This window comes from Hyla sarda, chromosome 9 (assembly GCF_029499605.1).
Source record: "Hyla sarda isolate aHylSar1 chromosome 9, aHylSar1.hap1, whole genome shotgun sequence".
Taxonomy (NCBI): Eukaryota; Metazoa; Chordata; class Amphibia; order Anura; family Hylidae; genus Hyla; species Hyla sarda.
Window position 1 is genome coordinate 118,523,971 of NC_079197.1, and position 21,089 is coordinate 118,545,059.

Consider the following 21,089-nt stretch of genomic DNA (forward strand, 5'->3'; position numbering starts at 1 on the left):
GACTGATCACTGGAAGTCTCTGGAATTTTAAATATGCAACAATTCATAAAGAGATTAATAAAGAGATAAATATTTTCTGAAGTATTGTACATTGGATTAACAGCTACATCTAAAGCCTTTACTACGGGGTGATTTGAAGCATAATTGATGTGAACAGTTTTAGACCCAAAGGGCGCACCATTCAAATCTCATGAATGTTTGGTGTTACCTACACAAATAATTATGAAATTAATATTAGATGCTTGGTCTGTTTACATGTTACAGTAAAAATCCATTTCCTGTTTTAATAGTAGAGTGCGGCATGGCGTATTATTTTAAACTTTATACGCAATGTAACATATTCACACCATCTAAATATGAATTATTAATGTTATCTTCATTGAGACCTTATTCGGTATGAAGGATAATTACACCAAAGATCAAAACATTGTTTGATGTTCATTCATTTCATGGTTTTTACAGGATTATTATAATCACACTGCAGGTATAGCCTCCTTCTACTTTTTCAAACATTAACCTCTTGGTACAACATTTAGAACAGCAGAAAGAGGTGGCCAGGGCAAAAGTGGGATTAAATACATAAAGTGAAGGTGTGATTCTCAGGTCACTGTTTTCTTGCATTCTTTTCTCTATTAAATGTTGTTGCCTGGAATAAAAAAGTGACATATAGAGCTAGGTATTCTCATTATTTGGAGAAAGTGGATCAAAAATATTATTGAATAAGTTAGCACTTCATCTCCTTTATGGGTGGCCATATAGATGAATTAGTAACAGCAAAATACATTTTGCTCCTCCCCCAACCAATGGTACAACTGCAGTAAGGGTATGTTCACACTACAAAATTCAGCAAAATATATTTTCTCGCTGAATTCCTCTATAAATCAGCAGTCTTTCTACTCCATGGTGAATGGAGCAGACATTAGGCTGAATCAGCACTTATTCCTTGCTGATTTGCCTTAAAATTCCATAGAGTGTTGTTTTTTTATTAGTGTAAAATGTTGTTTCATACTTGCATAATTCCAATTTATTTTTTGTGACACACAGGTCAGGAAAGTTTTAACCAGCTTTTTCTTGATGAAAATTTCCAACCATTTATTCACAGGATTTGGGGTGAATTCTGTAGTAAAAAGGTTGAGCTGTAATAACACTTTTTGGTAGCCATTGTTTCTGTGATGCTTTGTCTGTGGGGTGGTGTGACCTGGGGCAGGGGGCTTGGTCGGGCAGCAGTGGGGCTTCCTGACAGCTGGGTCATTCCCCTGTGGGCTTGGTATTGTGGTGGCAGTGGTCGCCACCCGGCGCTACGCCAGTGTTAGGTTAAGGACCCACTCTGACTTGGTGGCCTTGACGAGGCAAGTGGGCTTGTACTTTTTGATCAAAATGTATTTAAACAATTTGTTAGTTTTGGAAATTATGTTGAGAACAAATAGATCAAAATACAAATTGTGAATGTATGGCTATGTTTCAGTTTCTCTATTTTTGTTTCATATTTTGGCACATTGCACCACAGATTCTGAAACAGACAAAATTTAAGAAGCAATATGCCAAATTATGGCACTGCACCAGATTGTGGCACACAACCCGACAAGATTAGGTTTAGAGCAGTAAATCAGGGCCATTTTTTAATGGCCATTGAAAATGATTGCTCTCTTTTGAGCAAAACAAATGAATGAAGAAAAAAAGGCTGCCTTTTTTTGCAGGTAATGAGACAGGACTCAAAGTTGTGAGTGAACAAGGTATGAATAAATTTTGCAGCGATGTGGACTACCCCCATATAATGGGGTTAATCTAAATCCTGCTAATCCAGAATCTGCACCAAAATTTGTCAATAAGTGACATGTTATTTATTTATTTACTTTCAGCAGGCAGTTTTTCAAATCTGCAGTGGAATAACCTGTGAGATGGTTTACAAAAATTATGGGATCTGGTTTGGAGTTCATGACATTTGTGAACTTTTAGGTACAGAATAAATGCAGGTTTTTAATCAAAATCCTCATAATATTCTGTTGTATGAACAGGGACTTTGGACTTTCATCACATATAGAGCCTCAATGTGCAGTCCTGATCAGGTTTCTATTACAAAATCCCAACGGACGTATTCTAAGTCTTACAACAGAGCACGGCCATTTCTTTTATAAGTGGAAGTCATGAATAAGATCCATAAAATGTTATAGAATATTTGATTTGCAATTCCTTCAGTGAATATATTTTTGGATCGGTTTTAAAATAACATAGTTTACAAGGTCGAAAAAAGACCAGAGTCCACCAAGTTCAACCCACCTCCCTAATGAGTCCCCACCGAGTTGATCCAGAGGAAGGCGAAAAACCCTCTAACTATAGGTAAAAATTCCTTCCCGACTCCAAATATAGCAGTCAGAATAAATCCCTGGATAAACGTTTTGTCCCTATAAATCTAGTATGCATAACCAGCAATGTTATTATTCTCCAAAAATGCATCAAGACCCCTTTTGAACTCTTTTACAGAATAGGAACCGTAAAAATCCAGGTGGAACAGATTACAGATGTTAGGTAGTGGAGAGTATCGCGATAATGTGTGGAAAGGATTATATCATGGTGTAAACTGGTGTAGTGATAGTAAAGTTCCCTTTCTCCCAATAGTTCGTCCATGGTTCCCACAAGAGTTTAAAGTGGTTGTAGGTGCCATTGCCGATGGCCCAGGTTTCTTCAAGATTCTATATATGTTTTATCGTGGTATATAGTTCCATTATAGTAGGAGCCATAGTTATTTTCAAATGTCTAGTGATGACTAGTTTGGCTAAGACTAAGATTTTGCACAACAGTAGTCGAAAACGTGGTGGGAAGCAGTCCACTCCAATGAGGAGTAGAGCTAAACTTGGGGATAATTGATGTGTTAAGGAAGTGATAGTATTGAGCAGTTTCCCTATTTAAAATATAAATTATTTTACAAAATAGAACACTACTTAGATGTACATATGCGGTATGAACTTAGGAGGGCAGAAAAATGCGCTACAATGAGCCTAAAAACTCTGTAAGTTTTGTGAAACACCATCCAATGAGTGCTATTGCTTGGACTTTCACAGTATGTAGGCCCTTGACAGATTAACAGGTAGAAAATGGTACACTGCTTAGATGTACGTATGCGGTATGCACTGATGAGGGCAAAAAAATGTGCATACAATCCACATTAAAAACTCTGTATTTTTCTAGAACACTAGCAGGTAAGTACTATTGCTTGGACTTTCACAGTAGTAATGCCTTGACAGATTAACAGCTACAGTACACTTGGAAAACGTGTTTTCATAAAACACCAGCCGGTGATTACTTTTGCGTTGACTTTTCCAGTATCTAGACTTGTTACAGATTTACAGATACAAAATAGTTGACTGCTTTGATATAGGTATATGGTATGCACGTATGAGGGCAGAAAAATGCACTACAGCGTGCTGAAAAAACATATTTTTGCACAGCAGCAGGCTTTAATGAAGCGATTTGAGCGATTGAATTCCGGCGATATTCGCATTTGTTGCGAATCGAATAAATCCAGAAATTCATAATGAATTCATGTTCATCTGCTACGATTTGCTCATCTCTAGTGATCACACTACATTCCAGGATTAAACTACAGGGTGGGCCATTTATATGTATACACCTTAATAAAATGGGAATGGTTGGTGATATTAACTTCCTGTTTGTGGCACATTAGTATATGTGAGGGGGGAAACTTTTCAAGATGGGTGTTGACCATGGTGGCCATTTTGAAGTCGGCCATTTTGAATCCAACTTTAGTTTTTTCAATAGGAAGAGGGTCATGTGACACATCAAACTTATTGGGAATTTCACAAGAAAAACAATGATGTGTTCAATGTGCTGTCCATTGTTTTGGATTGTCAATGCAACCCTCTTCTCCCACTCTTCACACACTGATAGCAACACCACAGGAGAAATGCTAGCACAGGCTTCCAGTATCCGTAGTTTCAGGTGCTGCAGAATGGGCAAAACAAAAATTGGAACAGGACCCTCAGTTTACGCAAAAGATTTTGTTCAGTGATGAAGCAAACTTTTATGTGATTGGTGAAGTTAACAAACAAAACCACCGCTATTGGTCTGACACTAACCCACATTGGATAGATCCCTCCAAGACTGTTGGAACACAAAAAATGATGTTATGGTGTGGTATATGGGGTACAAAGATAATGGGGCCATTCTTCATCAATGGAAACCTCAAGGCCACTGGATATGCGACATTGGTACATGATGATGTGTTTCCCTCTTTATGCACTGAAGCTGGCACATTCCCTGAGTTTTTCCAGCAAAATGGTGCACCACCACATTATGGGTGTCAGGTTCGAGCATTCCTAGATGAACAGTTTCCTGGAAAGTGGATTGGTCGTCGTGGGCCAGTTAAATGGCCCCCAAGGTCTCCTGATCTGACCCCCTTAGACTTTTATCTTTGGGGTCATCTGAAGGCAATTGCCTATGCTGTGAAGATACCAGATGTTCAGCACATGAAACTAAGGATACTGGAAGCCTGTGCTAGCATTTCTCCTGTGGTGTTGCTATGAGTGTGTGAAGAGTGGGAGAAGAGGTTTACATTGACAATTCAACACAATGGGCAGCACATTGAACACATTTTATAAGTGGTCAGAAACTTGTAAATAACTCATGAAAGAATAAAGTTACGTTAAAACCAAGCACATCATTGTTTTTCTTGTGAAATTCCCAATAGGTTTGATGTGTCACATGACCCTCTTCCTATTGAAAAAAACTAAAGTTGGATTCAAAATGTCCGACTTCAAAATGGTCACCACCCACCTTGAAAAGTTCCTCCCCTCACATATACTAATGTGCCACAAACAGAAAGTTAATATCACCAACCATTCCCATTTTATTAAGGTGTATCCATGTAAATGGCACACCCTGTAGAACCCCAGGATCCTAATCTCTCTCTCTCTCTCTCTCTCTCTCTCTCTCTCTCTCTCTCTCTCTCTCTCTCTCTATACTTAAACCAAAATACTGTCCATCAGGGCTCAGTAGGCCAATACCCTGAACACTCTCTACCAAATCTAATATATATATATATATATATATATATATATATATATATATATATATATATCATAGATCAATTAGTACTAGTATCTAAAAACTACAAGGTATGGATAGTGGTAAATTAACCGCTAGCAAAAAAAGAAAAAAAAAATCCATCTAAAAGTGTAACAAATTCAAATAGATGCTGTGTTATGAAATCCTTAATTTAATCCCTGAGGGCTTAAAGGGGTACTCCGCTCCTAGACAACTTATCCCCTATCCAAAGGATAGGGGATAAAATGTCAGATCGCCGGGGTCCCGCTGCTGGGGACCCCGGGGATTGCCGATGCAGCACCCCGCTATCATTACTGCACAGAGCGAGATCGCTCTGCACGTAATGACGGGCAATACAGGGGCCGGAGCATCGTTACATCACGGCTCCGCCCCTCGTGACATCATGGCCCGCCCCGTCAATAAAAGTCTATGGGAGGGGGCGTGGCGGTCGTCACACCCCCTGCCATAGACTTGCATTAAGGGGATGGGCCGTGATGTCATGAGGGGCGGAGCCATGACGTCACGCTGCTCAGGCCCCTGTATCGCCCGTCATTACGCACAGAGCGAACTCGCTCTGCGCAGTAATGATGGCGGGGTGCTGCAGCGGCGATCCCCGGGGTCCTCAATAGTGGGACCGCGGTGATCTGACATCTTATCCCCTATCCAAAGGATAAGATGCCAGGGGCGGAGCACCCCTTTAAGGACCTCAACCGAAAGATCCATTTGGATCCTCTTTAAGAAGGATGTTGTCCAAGTTGCCACCCTTCGGTCCAAATCAAATCTGTCTCAGACCCCAGAATTTCAGAATACTCAAATCATTATCATGTACCTCCCTAATGTGTCGGGCGATGGGTGTGTCAGCCCCCATTCTTATCCCACTCAGATGCTTAGAGAGATGTCATCGGAATTCTTGCAGTGTCTGTCCTACATAAAGTTTAGGGGATGTACATGCGCAAATGTATACAATCTCTGAGCTTTTACAATTAATGTTGTCATACAGCTTGTATACTCTTCCATCAAATGGGTTAGTAAATTCCTTTCGGCGACTCATATAAGTACAAATAGAACATAACCACACGGACAAGTCCCCATGTGTCACGATGCCGGCTGGCAGGTAGTGGATCCTCTGTGCCAGAGAGGGATTGGCGTGGACCGTGCTAGTGGATCGGTTCTAAGTCACTACTGGTTTTCACCAGAGCCCGCCGCAAAGCGGGATGGTCTTGCTGCGGCGGTAGTGACCAGGTCGTATCCACTAGCAACGGCTCAACCTCTCTGACTGCTGAAGATAGGCGCGGTACAAGGGAGTAGACAGAAGCAAGGTCGGACGTAGCAGAAGGTCGGGGCAGGCAGCAAGGATCGTAGTCGGGGGCAACGGCAGGAGGTCTGGAACACAGGCTAGGAACACACAAGGAAACGCTTTCACTGGCACAATGGCAACAAGATCCGGCGAGGGAGTGAAGGGGAAGTGAGGTATAAATAGGGAGTGCACAGGTGAACACACTAATTGGAACCACTGCGCCAATCAGCGGCGCAGTGGCCCTTTAAATCGCAGAGACCCGGCGCGCGCGCGCCCTAGGGAGCGGGGCCGCGCGCGCCGGGACAGGACAGACGGAGAGCGAGTCAGGTACGGGAGCCGGGATGCGCATCGCGAGCGGGCGCTACCCGCATCGCGAATCGCATCCCGGCTGGAGACGGTATCGCAGCGCACCGGGTCAGTAGAGCTGCCCGGAGCGCTGCGGTAGCGAGAGAGAAGCGAGCGCTCCGGGGAGGAGCGGGGACCCGGAGCGCTCGGCGTAACAGTACCCCCCCCCTTGGGTCTCCCCCTCTTCTTAGAGCCTGAGAACCTGGAGAGCAGACTTTTGTCTAGGATGTTGTCCTCAGGTTCCCAGGATCTCTCTTCAGGTCCACAGCCCTCCCAATCCACCAAAAAGAACCTTTTTCCTCTGACCGTCTTGGAGGCCAGTATCTCTTTCACTGAGAAGACGTCAGAAGAACCGGAGACAGGAGTGGGAGAAACTAATTTGGGAGAGAAACGGTTGATGATGAGTGGTTTAAGAAGAGAGACATGAAAGGCATTAGGAATACGGAGAGAAGGAGGAAGAAGAAGTTTGTAAGAGACAGGATTAATTTGGCACAAGACTTTGAAAGGACCAAGATAGCGTGGACCCAGTTTGTAACTGGGGACACGAAAGCGGACATATTTAGCGGAGAGCCATACCTTGTCTCCGGGAGCAAAAATGGGGGGAGCTCTTCTTTTCTTATCGGCAAACTTTTTCATGCGAGATGAAGCCTGTAAAAGAGAATCTTGGGTCTCTTTCCATATGGTGGAAAGATCACGAGTCACTTCATCTACAGCGGGCAAACCAGAGGGCAAGGGAGTAGGGAGGGGGGGAAGAGGGTGACGGCCGTACACCACGAAAAATGGGGATTTGGAGGAAGATTCAGAGACTCTAAAGTTATACGAGAATTCGGCCCATGGTAGAAGATCTGCCCAATCATCCTGGCGGGAGGAAACAAAATGTCGTAAATAATCACCCAAGACCTGGTTAATTCTTTCTACTTGTCCATTGGATTGAGGATGATATGCAGAAGAAAAGTTTAATTTAATCTTGAGTTGTTTACAGAGAGCCCTCCAGAATTTTGACACGAATTGGACGCCTCTATCCGAGACTATCTGTGTGGGCAACCCGTGAAGACGAAAAATGTGTACAAAAAATTGTTTAGCCAACTGAGGCGCTGAAGGAAGACCAGGAAGAGGGATGAAATGTGCCATCTTGGAGAATCGATCAACGACCACCCAAACAACAGTGTTGCCACGGGATGGGGGTAGGTCTGTAATAAAATCCATACCAATCAGAGACCAAGGCTGTTCGGGGACAGGCAGAGGATGAAGAAAACCAGCGGGCTTCTGGCGAGGAGTCTTATCCCGGGCACAGACAGTGCAGGCTCGCACAAAGTCCACGACATCCGTCTCCAGAGTCGGCCACCAATAGAAGCGAGAGATGAGTTGCACAGATTTCTTGATGCCTGCATGACCTGCGAGATGGGAGGAGTGACCCCATTTGAGGATTCCGAGGCATTGGCGTGGAGAGACGAAGGTCTTTCCTGGAGGAGTTTGCCTGATGGAGGCTGGAGAAGTGGAAATCAGGCAGTCAGGAGGAATGATGTGTTGCGGAGAGAGTTCAACTTCCGAGGCATCCGAGGAACGAGAGAGAGCATCGGCCCTAATGTTCTTATCGGCAGGCCGAAAGTGAATTTCAAAATTAAATCGGGCAAAGAACAGAGACCACCTGGCCTGGCGAGGATTCAGCCGTTGGGCAGACTGGAGATAGGAGAGGTTCTTGTGATCGGTGTAAATAATAACTGGAAATCTTGATCCCTCCAGCAGATGCCTCCATTCCTCAAGTGCTAATTTAATGGCTAGAAGCTCTCGATCCCCGATGGAGTAGTTCCTCTCCGCCGGAGAGAAGGTCCTAGAAAAAAAACCACAAGTAACAGCATGCCCGGAAGAATTTTTTTGTAGAAAGACCGCTCCAGCTCCTACAGAGGAGGCATCAACCTCCAATAGGAAGGGTTTAGATGGGTCAGGTCTGGAGAGCACGGGAGCCGAAGAAAAGGCAGACTTGAGCCGTTTAAAGGCGTCTTCCGCTTGAGGAGGCCAAGACTTGGGATTGGCATTTTTTTTGGTTAAAGCCACGATAGGGGCCACAACGGTAGAAAAATGTGGAATAAATTGCCTGTAATAATTGGCGAACCCCAAAAAACGTTGGATAGCACGGAGTCCGGAGGGGCGTGGCCAATCTAAGACAGCAGAGAGTTTGTCTGGATCCATTTGTAGTCCCTGGCCAGAGACCAAGTATCCTAGGAAAGGAAGAGATTGGCATTCAAACAGACATTTCTCTATCTTGGCATAAAGTTGATTGTCACGAAGTCTCTGGAGAACCATACGGACATGCTGGCGGTGTTCTTCTAGATTGGCAGAAAAAATCAGGATATCGTCCAGATATACAACAACACAGGAGTATAAGAGATCACGAAAAATTTCATTAACAAAGTCTTGGAAGACGGCAGGGGCATTGCACAGGCCAAAGGGCATGACCAGATACTCAAAGTGTCCATCTCTAGTGTTAAATGCCGTTTTCCATTCATCCCCCTCTCTGATGCGGATGAGATTATAAGCACCTCTTAAGTTCAGTTTGGTAAAGATGTGGGCACCTTGGAGGCGATCAAAGAGTTCAGAGATGAGGGGTAGGGGGTAGCGGTTCTTTACCGTGATTTTATTAAGACCGCGGTAGTCAATGCAAGGACGTAGAGAGCCATCTTTTTTGGACACAAAGAAAAATCCGGCTCCGGCAGGAGAGGAGGATTTACGGATAAAGCCTTTTTTTAAATTTTCCTGGATGTACTCCGACATAGCAAGAGTCTCTGGGGCGGACAGAGGATAGATTCTGCCCCGGGGTGGAGTAGTGCCCGGGAGGAGGTCAATAGGACAATCATAAGGCCTGTGAGGAGGTAGAGTCTCAGCTTGTTTTTTGCAAAAAACATCCGCAAAGTCCATATAGGCCTTAGGGAGACCGGTTACAGGGGGAACCACAGAGTCACGGCAAGGGGTACTGGGAACCGGTTTTAGGCAGTCCTTGAAACAAGAGGGCCCCCAACTCTTGATCTCCCCAGTGGACCAATCCAGGGTTGGGGAATGGAGTTGAAGCCAGGGTAGTCCAAGGAGGATTTCGGAAGTGCAATTGGGGAGGACCAAAAATTCAATCTTCTCGTGATGAGGTCCGATGCACATTAGAAGGGGCTCCGTGCGGAAACGTATGGTACAGTCCAATCTTTCATTGTTTACACAATTGATGTAGAGGGGTCTGGCGAGACTGGTCACTGGGATGTTGAACCTGTTGACGAGAGAGGCCAAAACAAAATTTCCTGCAGATCCGGAATCCAAGAAGGCCATAGTAGAGAAGGAGAAGGCAGAGGCAGATATCCGCACAGGCACAGTAAGACGTGGAGAAGCAGAGTAGACATCAAGGACTGTCTCACCTTTGTGCGTGGTCAGCGTACGTCTTTCCAGGCGGGGAGGACGGATAGGACAATCCTTCAGGAAGTGTTCGGTACTGGCACAGTACAGGCAGAGATTCTCCATGCGGCGTTGTGTCCTCTCTTGAGGTGTCAGGCGAGACCGGTCGACCTGCATAGCCTCCACGGCGGGAGGCACAGGAACGGATTGCAGGGGACCAGAGGAGAGAGGAGCCGGGGAGAAAAAACGCCTTGTGCGAACAAAGTCCATATCCTGGCGGAGCTCCTGACGCCTTTCGGAAAAACGCATGTCAATGCGAGTGGCAAGATGGATGAGTTCATGTAGGTTAGCAGGGATTTCTCGTGCGGCCAGAACATCTTTAATGTTGCTGGATAGGCCTTCTTTAAAGGTCGCGCAGAGGGCCTCATTATTCCAGGATAATTCTGAAGCAAGAGTACGGAATTGTACGGCGTACTCGCCAACGGAAGAATTACCCTGGACCAGGTTCAACAGGGCAGTCTCAGCAGAAGAGGCTCGGGCAGGTTCCTCAAAGACACTTCGAATTTCCGAGAAGAAGGAGTGTATAGAGGCAGTGACGGGGTCATTGCGGTCCCAGAGCGGTGTGGCCCATGACAGAGCTTTTCCAGACAGAAGGCTGACTACGAAAGCCACCTTAGACCTTTCAGTAGGAAACTGGTCTGACATCATCTCCAAGTGCAGGGAACATTGGGAAAGAAAGCCACGGCAGAATTTAGAGTCCCCATCAAATTTATCCGGCAAGGATAGTCGTAGACCAGAAGCAGCCACTCGCTGCGGAGGAGGTGCAGGAGCTGGCGGAGGAGATGATTGCTGAAGCTGTGGTAGTAGCTGCTGTAGCATCACGGTCAGTTGAGACAGCTGTTGGCCTTGTTGCGCTATCTGTTGTGACTGCTGGGCGACCACCGTGGTGAGGTCGGCGACAACTGGCAGAGGAACTTCAGCGGGATCCATGGCCGGATCTACTGTCACGATGCCGGCTGGCAGGTAGTGGATCCTCTGTGCCAGAGAGGGATTGGCGTGGACCGTGCTAGTGGATCGGTTCTAAGTCACTACTGGTTTTCACCAGAGCCCGCCGCAAAGCGGGATGGTCTTGCTGCGGCGGTAGTGACCAGGTCGTATCCACTAGCAACGGCTCAACCTCTCTGACTGCTGAAGATAGGCGCGGTACAAGGGAGTAGACAGAAGCAAGGTCAGACGTAGCAGAAGGTCGGGGCAGGCAGCAAGGATCGTAGTCGGGGGCAACGGCAGGAGGTCTGGAACACAGGCTAGGAACACACAAGGAAACGCTTTCACTGGCACAATGGCAACAAGATCCGGCGAGGGAGTGAAGGGGAAGTGAGGTATAAATAGGGAGTGCACAGGTGAACACACTAATTGGAACCACTGCGCCAATCAGCGGCGCAGTGGCCCTTTAAATCGCAGAGACCCGGCGCGCGCGCGCCCTAGGGAGCGGGGCCGCGCGCGCCGGGACAGGACAGACGGAGAGCGAGTCAGGTACGGGAGCCGGGATGCGCATCGCGAGCGGGCGCTACCCGCATCGCGAATCGCATCCCGGCTGGAGACGGTATCGCAGCGCACCGGGTCAGTAGAGCTGCCCGGAGCGCTGCGGTAGCGAGAGAGAAGCGAGCGCTCCGGGGAGGAGCGGGGACCCGGAGCGCTCGGCGTAACACCATGTTTGGATTCCTCAACCAAATTTCTTTTTTTGCCCATGGTAAAATGGCTGTGGACCACTAGGTCCCTCACGTTTGAACCCCTCTGATATGTCACATTCGGGGTAGGTGTGTAAAACAGCCTTGAGGTCCTCATCCGTTCTTAGTATGGTCCAATATCTCTTGAGTATATTCACCACTTATCAAATGTCCCGATACATCGGATTGGGTGTCCCGATGCATCAGATTATTACTCAACAGGTCAGTTCTAGATGTATGTCTCGCTCTATACAGAGCTTTCTTCAAACATTTCTTGGGGTAACCTCTATCCTGAAATATTTTAGTAAATTTTGAGGCCTCTATTTCAAATCTATCCTCCTGAGAGCAGTTCCTCCTTGCTCTTAAGAACTGACCTATTGGGATACCTCGTTTCAGAGGTATCGGGGCCAGCTACTCCATTGTAGCAAACTATTTACTGCTGTATCCTTTCAAAACATGGATGTTTGGATGCAGCCGCTATTGTCAATCCTAACAGTGAGATCCAAAAAATGTATGGATTTGTGTCCAAATTCCAAGGTGAAAAACATTCCTATCTAACTGTGATTAAGCACTTCAACAAAATCGTGAAATAACTCCCTACCACCATCCCGCAAAATCAACACGTCACCAATAAAACAACCCCAGAAAACAATGTGCTTAGTGAATTGGATATTGTCCTCTTTGAAAACGATCATGTCCTCCCACCACCCTAGAAAAAATTTGCGTAAGTGGGTGCGCAAATTGTGCCTATGGCCGATCCCTTTACCTGATGCAAAAATTTACCATTAAATGTGAAAATATTGTGCGTGAGGACAAAACACAATAGTGACTAAACAAATTCATTGTGTTCGTGATACTGTGTACCTTTAGTGTTCAGAAAGTGAGTGACTGCCTTAATTCCTAAATATTGTCTCCTTCCCCTTATGGCCACGATCTCCAGTATACTGGCATCTGCACTGACAGCTAACCAGGCTCAGTGACTCTGTGCATGCGTACCCAATTGGCCACATAAATTGCACTTCCAAGTGCCTGCGCTGACAGCTATACAGGCTGAGTGTCTCTGCGCACGCACACTTACTTCTGTTAATGCATATTTCTATTTGATACTGAAGCATTAGAATATGTGCACAGATGTATACCCTAGGAGTTAACATACTCATAATCAACCTATTACTAAATGATGTATTAGCAAAAGTATTCAATAACAATGTGGATTTAAAATCTCAGGCGGGCATTGATGCATCATGAGTCGTATGTATGGAATTAAATAACATCACAATGTATATTATATAGCAAGCATAAATGCAAATTTATTAATGTAAGATGTATAAACAGTATTATTCACATATCCATTACAATGATTATAGAGCAATTTGACACAAAAGGGCACAAGAGGGAACAATCGGTTGACCATGTGACACAGTAATCCTCACCATTAATTGACCATATGACCCCTAATCCCAGCTTGAAAAAAAAAAAATGATGCTCATCTGATGTCCCAAACAGCGATCTTCTCCTCAGCAACAGGGGCAGGGGCCCGCATCTTCCTTCCTTTACAGTGCATGCGCTGATGAGTGACATCATAGACACCTGTACTGCGCAGCGGGGGTGGAGGTCACGTCTCTTCTGTGTAGGTGCAGATGCGTCTCACACAGAGGGGATGCCTTCTTCTGTATGTACGTGTGCCGCTGACTGCTTGGGGATCTGGGGCAAGTGTCCAAGATCCTCAGTAGCGGCGGCAGCAGCGGGCCCTTTACCCAGCCGAGCAACGTCCGGTCTGACTGGCCGGTCAGTCGGCCCCTGTGTGGTGCATTATCCTGATGGAAGTAGCCATCAGAAGATGGGTCCACTGTGGTCATTAAGGGATGGACATAATTGGTAACAATACTCAGGTAGGTTATTGCTCAGTTGGTACTAAGAAGCCCAAAATGTATAGTGTTAAGCAACATACCCCGACCTTCCTTTTTAACATTGGGAGTCCCTGTATTAACTGCGATTGGGACATCCTGTTTTATAGTACTTACTTTGAGACTTATTTTGTATTGACTCTTTTGGTCATTTTAGGTTCTGTCTGAGGACACTGTTGGACAAGGCAGCAGAAACACATAAGGATTGATGGCTGTGATTAACAGTACAATTTGAGCGTGTTACCATTTTTGTTTCATTATCTCCCCATTTTCTTGGTAAAAAATTTGGACAGTCTGCTGGATTGTAGAAGTGTGGGGCAGATGACCTTAGTAATTTGAGTGATAAGCACTTTTTTCTTTGTTATTTGTTGACTTGGTTGAAGAGCATTTTTTTCTACTGGTGGTTTTTAACTATTGAAGTATTATTTTAGGCAGTTCCATTCCTTTATTTACTTTATTGCTGGCCTGGATGTCATAAGAATATGTAGGCTGTGGATAAGCCAACATTATCCTATAACTTTCTTCCCCCATGTCATTAGGTCACTAGCCTGAACCATCATGTTTACATGTTGTTTATGCCAAATTCTAACCCTGCTATCTGAAAAACACAATTGGAGTTAAGATTCATAACCAGGCAACATTCTTTCAGTTTTCCATTATCCAATTTTGGTCAGCCTGTGTGAATTGTAGCCTTAGTTTCCTGTTAGCCAACAAGAGTGGCACCTGGTGTAGTCATCTTTTGCTGTAGCCCAACTGCTTTAAGCTTCCACTTATTGGGCATTCAGAGAAGGTATTCTGCATTCTTTGGTTGTATTGGGTGGTTATTTGAATTACTGTTTCATCTCGAACCAGGCTGCCTATTCTCCTTTGCCCTTAGGCATCAACAAGGCTTTTTTCTTCTACCCCACTGCTGCTGATTGGATATTTTCAGTTTTTTTTATACCGTTCTCTGGAAACTCTGTGTGTGAAAATTCTTGCAGTTTCTAAAATATTCACACCAGCCATCTTGCACCAACAACCATTAGTGTTGAGTGGCATAGGCCATATTCGAATTTGGGATATTTTTTGTGAATATATGGACGAATATTCGTCATATATTCGCTAAATTCGCATATTCATAATATTCGCGTTATATTTTCGCATATGCGAAAATTTCAAATGCAAAAACTAGCACACACGAAAATTCGCATGTGCGAAAATTATCATATGCGAAAATTTGCATATGCGGAAATTTGTATGCCAGTCTCACACAGTAGTATTAGAGCCTTCTTTATACCACACAATCTGGAAGCAGAGAGGGAGGATCACTGTGATGCGTACTGTGAAAAAAAATAAAAAGAACATTCGTAATTACGAATATATAGTGCTATATTAGCGAATATTCGCGATATGTTAGTTTTCGCATATGCGAATGTTCGCAAATATGCGAAAATAAAATAAGAATATTACGAATATGCGAATGTAGCGAATATATGATGAATATTCGTCCATATATTCGCGAAATATTGCGAATTCGAATATGGCCTGTGCTGCTCAAGCAGCATAGGCCATATTCGAATTTGCGAATATTTGCGAATATAAGGACAGATATTTGTCATATATTCGCTAAATTCGCATTTTCGTAATATTCTCATTTTATTTTCGCATATTTGCGAACATTCGCATATGCGAAAACTAACATATGCGAAAATTAGCATATACAAATATTAGCATAGGTGAAAATTTGCATATGCGAAAATTATGCGGAATATGCGGAAATTTGCACGCCGGTCTCACACAGTAGTATTAGAGCCTTCTTTACACCACACAAGCTGGAAGCAGAGAGGGGTGATCACTGTGATGTGTACTGTGTAAAATAAAAAATAAAAAAAATATTCGTAATTATGAATATGTAGTGCTATATTCGCGAATATTCACAAATTCGTAAATATACGAAATTCGCGGATAAAATTTGCATTGTGAATATTCGCGAGCAACACTGCTCAACACTACTAACAACCATGTTCTGTTCAAAGTCACTGATATCTTTTTTCTTCCCCATTGTGATGCTTGGTTAAAACTTCAACAAGTTGTTTTGACCAAGTCAATTGCATGTGATTGCTGCCATGTGATTGGCTGAAAACCTTTATGTGTTAACAAGAAATTGAACAGGTATACCTGATAAAGTGGCCAGCGAGTGTATGTATTTTACTAAAGCTGACAATAAAACAGAAGGCTAAAAGGTTTATTTCAAAGAGAACAGGTCCCAACTCATAAAGGCTTTGAATCTACAATATAAACAAGCAACATTTGTTTATAATGACGGCAAAATTAATTCTATGAAGCTTGTGTAAAACTGAAATCTCTGCATGCTGCTCTGTTATTGCAATCAATAGTATTTGGATTGCAATTGCATTTATTCATGTACATAAATGAAGCTGAATAACTTCCAATGACTTCAACTCTGTACATATGCCCATGGCATTTAGATCACCTTGAAATTTAATCTGCCTTAAACAAGGTTCAGGGATCTTGAGTATTTATCAAAAATGATATCTATGAATGAAACACATTTGGTCCGTATCTTTTTATACCAGAGAGGAATAAAACAGTTTATTCAATGGGTTTAAAAAAAGGAACAATTAATGTGAAGCTGGGTTCTTTGACTTTTTCAGTACTGCCTCCCTATGATTAAAGGCTATTAAGTGCTTTCTCTGTTTCAATAATTACACATATCTAATGTGGGACAATAGTGCAATGGAAGACCATTATATTATAAACACTCAGTGTAAAACCCACACCATGTTCAGAATCTACTATAAGGGCTCATTCACACAAGCATATTTCCTTAGAAACTTTTGAAAGGGGCGAGCTCACTTCTGCATGTCCACAGGAAATATTCGGCAGTGGAATCTCCCCTGAGGAAAACCCATCACAGACCCCTTTGAAGTCAGTAGGGTCACAGCAGATTTTCAACAGTGTAAATCCGCAGCTGAAAATCTGCTACAGATTGCCTCCAGAGAGCCCGCCCCCTTTCAAACTCACAGCAGGAAACATGTTTTAAGTTTGAAAGGTAATACGTTCATCTGAATGCACCCCAATAATTTTAGGGTGGTATATATACCCTGAGGGAAAATGTTAAAAACCTGCAATTTCTTAAATCACAATGGCCTGAGGTCACATGAATCAACATATAATTGTATTTTCTTGAAACTATACTCAACATAAAATGACAAAGACAGGCTAGACCCATGACTTTTGTGAAAGGCTGGAAGATCCAATCAATCAGAATTGGCATTTTTTTCATTAAAGGGTAGCTCCCACCATCCCTTTTTTTCTTCTTTCTGTCCCTGCCTATTGCCCATCTATCCCTAACCACCTCCCTGCCTTTACATTTTTTTTTTACTGTATTAAAAATGCTTTTTTTTGTGCCTGGTAGTGTGCTCACTACCAGGCAGACTTCCCCGGCAGGCATGACGTCACTGACGCCTGCTGGGGGGCCTGACTTCCGCCCTTAGTTCAACTATACAGGGTGCCTCCAGCTGTTTCACCACTACAACTCCCAGCCTGCCCTGACATCTATTGGCTGTCAGGGCATGCTGGGAGTTGTAGTGGGGAAACAACTGTAGGCACCCTGTGGTGAAAACAGTCTCAGCCGCAGCTGCCACAGATCCCGCTCCCCCAGGCCCTGCCGCGCAACACCCCCCACCCTTCTCCCTCCGCCCGCCCGAAAAAGACATTCCGTTCCCCCAAACTCTATCACCCCCAGACCCCGCTGTGCAACAACCCCCTCCCTCCAACCGCCCAAAAAGAAGACATTCCGCTCCCCTTAGAAGACCTCAGATCAGACTTGCCCATCCGGAGGATCAGCGCAGCAATGAGTGTGCGCGCTGCCTCCGGACAGGGTAACGGGGACGGGGCCACGCGCAAGGCTAGTGGAGCAGCCTGACAGTGGGCAGTGCAGCCCCAGCTATCAGCGTGCTCGCTCTTGCCTGTTTGATTGACAGGCGGGAGCGAGCACCGCAGTGACTGGATTTCGACTCATTGCCAGGCTGAAATGAGTCGAAATCCAGTAGTGACGTCACTGCTGAATGCATTCGGCCACTAGGAGGGCGACCCCTAGTGGCCGAATTTAAAAGTGATTTTAAACTTGTTTAAAATCACTTTTTTTAATTAAAGTATATTATGTTGTAGTACTTAAGTACTACAACATACCAATTTTTTTACTTCATGACAGTGCCCATTTAAGTCCCTATATATATATATATATATATATATATATATATATATATATATATATATACCCCGTATATACTCGAGTATAAGCCGAGTTTTTCAGCACGATTTTTCGTGCTGAAAACACCCCCCTCGGCTTATACTCGAGTGAACTCTCCACCCGCAGTGGTCTTCAACCTGCGAACCTCCAGAGGTTTCAAAACTACAACTCCCAGCAAGCCCGGGCAGCCATCGGCTGTCCGGGCTTGCTGGGAGTTGTAGTTTTGAAACCTCCGGAGGTCCGCAGGTTGAAGACCACTGCGGCCTTCGACATCATCCAGCCCCCTCTCATTCCCCTTTAGTTCTGTACAGTACTCACCTCCGCTCGGGGCTGGTCCGGTGCTGCAGGACTGTCCGGAGAGGAGGTGGTCCGGTGGGACAGTGGTTCCGGGCTGCTATCTTCACCGGGGAGGCCTCTTCTAAGCGCTTCGGGCCCGGCCCCAGAATAGTCACGTTGCCTTGACAACGACGCAGAGGTACGTTCATTGCCAACGTACTTCTGCGTCATTGTCAAGGCAACGCCTCTATTCCGGGCCGGAAGCGCGGAGAAGAGGCGCCCCCAGTGAAGATAGCAGCCCGGAACCACTATCCCACCGGACCACCTCCTCTCCGGACAGCCCTGCAGCACCGGACCAGCGCCGAGCGGAGGTGAGTACTGTACAGAACTAAAGGGGGGTGAGAGGGGGCTGGATGATGTCGAAGGCCACAGTGGTCTTCAACCTGCGGACCTACGGAGGTTTCAAAACTACAACTCCCAGCAAGCCCGGACAGCCGATGGCTGCCCGGGCTTGCTGGGAGTTGTAGTTTTGAAACCTCTAGAGGTCCGCAGGTTGAAGACCACTGAGGGCGGATGATGAGCAGAGGATGATGAACGGGGGGTGTGGGATGATGACAAGAGGATGATGAAGGGGGGGGGTGGGATGATGAAGGGGGGTGGGGATGATGACAAGGGGATGATGAAGGGGGGTGTGTGGGATGATTACATGGGGATGATGAAGGGGGGTGGGGATGATGACAAGGGGATGATGAAGGGGGGTGGGAATGATGACAAGGGGATGATGAAGGGGGTGGGGATGATGATAAGGGGATGATGAAGGGGGGGATGTGTGGGATGATGACAAGGGGATGATGACAGGTGATGATGATGAGGGTCTGGATGATGACAGGCGGTGATGATGATGAGGATGTTAATGACGGGTCTGGATGATGACAGGGGGGGATGATGTATTTCCCACCCTAGGCTTATACTCGAGTCAATAACTTTTCCTGGGATCTTGGGTTGAAATTAGGGGTCTCGGCTTATACTCAGGTCGGCTTATACTCGAGTATATACGGTATATATATATATATATATATATATATATATATATATATATATTGTCACGATGCCGGCTGGCAGGTAGTGGATCCTCTGTGCCAGAGAGGGATTGGCGAGGACCGCGCTAGTGGACCGGTTCTAAGTCACTACTGGTTTTCACCAGAGCCCGCCGCAAAGCGGGATGGTCTTGCTGCGGCGGTAGTGACCAGGTCGTATCCACTAGCAACGGGTCACCTCTCTGACTGCTGATGATAGGCGAGGTACAAGGGAGTAGACAGAAGCAAGGTCGGACGTAGCAGAAGGTCGGGGGCAGGCGGCAAGGTTCGTAGTCAGGGTGGATAGCAGAAGTTCTGGTACACAGGCTTTAGACACACAATACGCTTTCACTAGGCACAAGGGCAACAAGATCCGGCAAGGGAGTGCATGGGAGGAGGTTAGATATAGTCAGGGACCAGGTGGAAGCCAATTAAGCTGATTGGGCCAGGCACCAATCATTGGTGCACTGGCCCTTTAAGTCTCAGGGAGCTGGCGCGCGCGCCCTAGAGAGCGGAGCCGCGCGCGCCAGCACATGACAGCAGGGGACGGGAACGGGTAAGTGACCTGGGATGCGATTCGCGAGCGGGCGCGTCCCGCTGTGCGAATCGCATCCCCAACGGCCATGACAGTGCAGCGCTCCCGGTCAGCGGGACTGACCGGGGAGCTGCAGGGAGAAAGACGCCGTGAGCGCTCCGGGGAGGAGCGGGGACCCGGAGCGCTAGGCGTAACATATATATATATATATATATATATATATATATATATACACATATATATACACATAATTTTTTTTTTTTTTTTTTACATTTATGGAGTGTCTAATTACTTTTATTAAACATACAGATTTATAATTGTTAAATTCTATTATGACTGCTTTCAAAATTTACCAACAAGCCATGCTTACCTGTCCCATTCCCCCACAGCAGCTGTTCTGACAGCTCCCGTTACTCATTGTTCCTCTTCCTAGTGCTTTCCATCACATGTCGGCCCGTCAGGAACTGATGCTTAACCAATCACTGACTGAGGTGAGTCACTGCTGTGGCCATCGATTGGCTGAACAGGCAATTCATGAAATTACATTGAAAGCAGGAAAAATTGAGAGCAGCAGGGACCAGGAGATAATGAAATTATAACTGCGGAGACTGAAAGAGGTTAGTGTGGTTTATTTATTTATTTATATATTTTTAAAGCACCCACACTACAGTGCAAAACCTCTTTTATGCCAAAAAAAAGTGTTAAATGATGACAAAGTAAAAATAAGATCAAGAGAGTAAAAATGAAGAAAATAAATAATATGGAAGTAAACGCTAGGTTTAAGATCTGGAACCCAGAGAAAATAGGAGAAAGGCCATATTGATATTACCTTCCTATACAATATTTCTCTTGGTAATAAACAATTTCAGCAAAGACGTTTGCGAATCAGAGCTACAAAGATAGTAGAACATTAAAAACTCAGCAGGTGGGCTAAGAAAAAAAAAAAGCTTTCCTATGCTTCTATGATTTTGCTATATTCCTTAATTATTTCTTGCTCCCATTGCCCCCCAATTGTTACATTATGGCTCTCTCTGCAATGATTTGTATGTCATGTCTGTCACTACATAAAATGTTGATCGCTTTGCACTAAATACATTCTTTAATAAACTAGGATTTAAAGAAATAATATTGCCTGCCTACATCTACATATAATAAACAGCATTTTTATATTTTAAATTAAGACCAACTGTATCCAGCAGGGATAAGTGCAGCCACCCACAACCACTTTCTATTCC